Source organism: Cryptomeria japonica, chromosome 1 (assembly GCF_030272615.1).
Source record: "Cryptomeria japonica chromosome 1, Sugi_1.0, whole genome shotgun sequence".
In the NCBI taxonomy this organism is placed as follows: Eukaryota; Viridiplantae; Streptophyta; class Pinopsida; order Cupressales; family Cupressaceae; genus Cryptomeria; species Cryptomeria japonica.
The window spans coordinates 111524245-111530244 of NC_081405.1; positions in this window are offsets into that span (position 1 = coordinate 111524245).

Here is a 6000-nt window from a genome sequence, read left to right on the forward strand (position 1 = left end):
ATTATGGGCACGGAAAACCTCCTCCTCCTTCTCTCGCAGCTTGAAACTTTGTTTTGTCTATTGTTCCCAAGGTGCTAGAGGTTGCTTCAATTGTTCCTATAACTCCTTAGGCTCAACTAGGTTCTCTTGATGCTTGATTTATTGCTTCTTAAGCTATTCCTGATAACATTGTTCTCATCAAGGTGCCACTACCTTTCTCTTTAGCTTATGATTAACAAACACTTTTTGAGGTTGCCTCTTCGCTCCCATTTCATAAGGTTTTAGTTTTAAATGACGACTCTTCTTGACAATTGTGTAATGTGGGAAGAAGTGTATTTCTAGGAAGGTCTCCTCCTTAGGCCATGTCATTGGGTATGTAGATTGATATTTTAGATTCTAGCTCAAATGTATCTTAATTTTTTCCAGCTTGTTGTTTTAAGACTGGTTATGACATGTTATGTTGGTTTTGATCTAGTTTGTGTTGTACTTTGTAAAAGGTTATGGGCCTTTCAAACGTATCTTACTTAATCAAAAACAAAATATGTGCCTAAAAAATATTTTCCTTTGTTGTTTTAGTATCTAGATTAGTCAAGGTGGTATCCACAAATATCATCTAGGAGCATTTCATTTTATAGGTGAATGAGTTATCCTACCTTTTGAACCAATCAATGGTTTAGATCAATTGTTATGATTAATATTCAAGATAACATATACTGATAGTCATATGACTACATAATGATGAAGTGTATCTATTTCTTTATTATCCTTTTGAAATTAAAATATGCACTTATTATATCCAATTTTTTTTCTTACATAATGCATGTCTATAAATACTATGGCATAAGAAGGTATCATATAAATATATTCTAAATCAATTCATAACTCTAGCAAAGAGAGGTGGAAATCGATAATATGACTTCTTATCTTCTATAATTGCCTTAGAAATTTGAATTTTGGATGATCTCTAATTATTTGAGAGAACGTGCATGAACTTTGGCCAACGATAACACATCAAATCGACTGTTTGTCGTCAGCCAACAGCTTATCCATTGCATAACTTTGTGCATCGGCTACGTCATTCATTATGTCAATGTAGGCAAATCACAAATTCCGATAAAATGTCGACAATTTTCATTTGGTTGTACGATTTCTAACATTAAATAGACATGGCCTCCCAAAACTGTACTACCTTATCAGTACTACCAATTGTGTTCTTCCATATACTACTTGTCCTTTACCTGTTAGGATCGAAAAAATAGAATAATTCTCTGCGATATGTTTGGCGACTACCATTGTTACGATGGAAAACATGTTGCCATTATGATTAGTGGGTTGTGGATAACTTCGACTGTGCCGCTATTTGTAAATAAACGACATTATCCACGCTAGGCAAGTCATGATAAAAAGCTCAACGTGGTGAACCAGACTAGGAAGCACTTCATTAGTCATTTGTAGGAAAATGATTTTTCGACAGTGGGTGCGGCATTGCTTATACTGCAAACATGGCGACATGGTCGACGAAGAAAACCTAAAATGCAGAAAAATGTTCCCTTGCAAAAGTTTTCCATCATCTAGGGTTATTAGCGTACCTAGTTGTTCTGTGCACATTAATCCTGTAAAAGATGGTAGAGTTGAGAATAAGCAGATTCCTTTTATGCCGACTAGAACAGCAATGGAATTACAAGAGAAAATTGAAAGAATTCTGTGGTGAGCCCAGCTTAGAGACTGAAAACTCGAGAAACGGGTATGATATAGGCGAAGATGGAAAGTAGAAGAGAAGAAAATAAGAGCAATTGGGTGTCCCGCTATGAAATTTCTATCTCAAGAAACTGGTTTGTGCCCAGACCTTGAGACTATACCAGAAGTGCACTCTCCTTTAGACACCTAACTTTGTAGCCCTGAACTTCCTATTGCTATTCGCCTCGCTGTTCGACTGGATTGTCCATTGCTAGTTTGTTGTAAATGTAGTATTAATAGGAGTTTCCATTGAGATAGTGAATAAGAATGAACAGTTTGTCTACTTCTGAAATTGATGTGTATATGAGATTCATAGCCTCTGAGATATTCGTAAAAAGACTATCTGGATTATGACTGTGGTATGGAAGATTAGATAAATAACTATATATGTCATTTTGTTTTATTCCCGAAGATATTATTCAACATTCTAATGACTCGCATCCACCATATATATATGATAAAACGTAAACAAGCATACAGCTTTTTCAGTGGCATCTCATGTTGATAACAGATAACATCATAAAATTTAAATTATACATCTCTTTATATGTTTTTTGTGTAACATTTTATAATCTTTTGCATATATGTCATCTAGTTCCTTGTCTTAGTTATTATCCATCATGATTTAACCCTAATCCCTAACTCAATTGTATCAAAGAATTTATTTTTACCTATTGCATGTCTTATTAGATGAGATTGAAGTACTTAAGCCCAAGATCCATAGATAAGAAATTGATCTATTTTAAGATAAAATGGAATGTTTTATTCACTTTTTGAACATCCTATTCTTTTGGTAAGATTGCATAAATGATTCTAAAAGTTTATGATTTACTGGACTATGGGTGATCCATCTCAAATTTGACTGAAGAAATTTAGATCAAAGTCTCCCATATAGAAGTCCCTTGGTGAAAACCACTTAAACCAAAATGAAACTCCTATAAAGTATCATAAATGTTAATGCACTTGTGATCAAAGAGATGCCCAACCATGTAGCTTAATCCAACAACCATAACAAAAATATTACAATAGAAACAAATTTGATTTTATCAAATCTACGAATATAGGTGTACAACACATGTCATCAAGCAATGCTGATACAACTTATTCATGTAGTTTATATTCATCTTGTCTTTGATTATCAGAAAATTGTAGGTTGTGTGGATTCAAAGTCAAGGCCTAACATCATCAGTTTACTTCCTTTGAAAGCTCCAAACAACTTTGTTTAGTGTCCTGAACTATCCACCTTTTTGTCCTCATTTTAGATTTTTTAGTATGAGTCTAACCCATCATATATTTCTTGTCATCCTTCAAACTTCTAAGGGAGCATGAAAAATTATCGAGTAAGTCACTACAATTGAGTGATCATTAAGAATTTGAAGTCTTTTCCTCCATGTTGGTTGAGGTTTGGATTTCTCATGCTTTCCACATTTATTCAACATCTTTCTCATTCTCGGTGTTAAGGGTTTCAAACTTTTCAAATTTGCAAAATAAAAAATCTATTAAGTTGTTTAATAAAATGACCTTTTACAAAAAAATTATCAAGATTTCCTCTTCTAGTAATTAATCAAAAAATCAACAGAGAAATATGGAAAGATAAAATAAAAAATAACCAATAAAATGTAGTTGATTCCACTTGAGAAGAAGTCCCTAGTTCAAATATCTCAATATATAATATGTAGATATTATTGTTGAACATTTGAATTTATTTCATATAGAACAACTTACCTATCAATTGTGTAGTTTTAAAATGAAATCACATAGCTATGGGGTCTTCTATTAACTATGGATTATAAATAACAATTACAACACAAAAGCTAACATTCCAATGACACTATTTATTTAATGTATGGGTTACTATATGCAAGAAGTAATTAATTAAAAAGTAATTTATAAATATTCCTCACATTACACTTTCAAAATAGAACATCATGCTTCAAAATATGAACTACAACTCTTCTTCAACACACCATTCTATCTAAGAATGTTGAACCCCTCCTATAAATAACTTTCTATTTCTTGCATCAGTTCATCCTAAGACACATTAAAATTTAAAAAATAGGATTTTTGTAGGTAGGTTGTCACTACCTTCCTTAAAACCAACACAATATAATCTCTCATCTAATTTGGAAAGCCTAATAAAATAATTACACACACAAATACTTATCAAACATAACCCCATTGAAATTATTTACAATATACAAAAAGAAAATAAGAAAGAATCCAACACACAAATGAATGGAAAACACAAATAAAATTAACCATAGTAAAATTTTGTGTCCTATGTCAAGAAGAAAGGAATTGAATCGCAAACCTCTAAACTAGACTCCAAAATAATGAATCCTTGATGAATTATTCATGATGATCTTGTTGATAATTTCTTAAAGGCTCTAGCTCTTCAAATATCTCTCTATTCTAACTCTCTAGTACAAGCAATGCCAAAAATGTTTTTTCTAACATTCATGAGAATTTAGAAAGTCATATAAGGAGGATGTCATGTCATCCATCCCCATCCCATAGGGAAAGGATACATTGCACTCACCTTCACTTGCACTGTATAATTACTTGAGATAAAGGACAAACATTTCACCATATGCATATACAAGGCTAGGCTTGATTGGCTAGAGCGTGGTGAACTCAACTCTCTTAGAACAAGCTCTTGGGAAGAGATATGTGAGGTATACTTCCAAATGTACCTTGATCTCATGTTTTCTAAGGGGAGGAATGACCTCCTAAGGAGTTAGTTTCTCAAAAAAAAACCTTCCAAACTAGCATGCAATAGGTAAATATATAGCTTTTCCATAGGTACATGTCTAAGAGAGAATTCAAGAGTATTAAATAAACAATTAGGATATTTTTTACATTTAAAAAGATATCTAAAGTGAAAATACATGCTTCCATCAATAAGGGGTCCTTTCTCACCCATTTCATATTGAACCAAACATATACAACTAAGAAAAATCATCATTGATGATACATCTCCATATAATTTATACAAAAAGAGTGGAAAGAAATAACTGAAAATATTCTAGTAGACCTCAAGTATTTCTACTGGAAATATGTACTAAGTAACTTAAACATATCTATATGTAAAATAAAATTTGTTCATTACATAACATTTAAAATACAACCTAGGAAAGGACCCTAAATAAATAAAGGAAATCATTTAAATATTCTTATGCAATTCATAATTTTAGTCGATATTAATTATAAAATTTATAAAATTATAATAATCAAATTGATTTAAGAATTATATGAATAAGTTTATCTAAAATGGCCATATCAATCATCTACATTTGATTGAAATCTACAAAACAAGTGAGAAATGATGAGATATCATGTCTAGTGAACTTATGGCAATATTATTCCCATAAGAATAAAATAATTTAATTATACTTTTACAACAAAAGCTAATGCAGGAGCATCACCAGTCTATGACCAATCTTGCATCAACCAAAAATATTTCCTTCTAGCTTTTTTCTTGTTTAGTTCAGTATTGCAGTTTTTGTGTTCTTTCAATGTGTTCTGGTAGTTGGTTCTTTTTCGTTGTGGATCAGATTTTCAGTTTTCAAGCTTGCTTTTGTTCATCACTCCAGATTGTCAGTTCATTTGGTATCTTTTTCGATGAGTTATCATTTCCGGATTGGTTGTTCTTGGTTTTCAGAGAAGTTTTTAAGCTTATTGTCTATGTTGGTGATTCCTTCTCGTGCAGAGCAATTTCTTGGTTGGTCAATCCATTTGGTGCTATTGCTCGATGTTCTTGAGTCCTTGGTCGACCTTCCATTCTATCCATGCTTCTTGGTTATTCTTTTCTGGAGGATTTTCCTTTCATTCTTGGGGCCAACCTATTTGCACATTACATTTTCCTTTCTTGGTAAATATAGTCTATTGTGGCCAACCCGGATGTGTTGCAGAGGGTATATATATTATTATGTGTGATCCTTAGGAGGCAATTCGATGGTTAGGAGTATCTCATTTCTGGAATGATAATCTAGATGCATCTTATAGTGAATTATAATCTCATTTAGTGAATTATAATCTGGAAGGATTGTAATTTGGCATGTAGTCTGAAACAAGGCATGTTAGCCAACATGTGACCGAATGATTACCAAATGTTCTATAATGATAATATGATGATGCAGATATCTAATTTTGCATTTTATCCATGTTTAATTTTTTCTTCTATTCTATTACTCTTTTTGCATGATCTGGTCACTTCTCTTTGAGGACCCACCGAACCATGGCCGCACCAAGTGGTATTAGAGTTGGTTGTGAACCTTGAGGCAT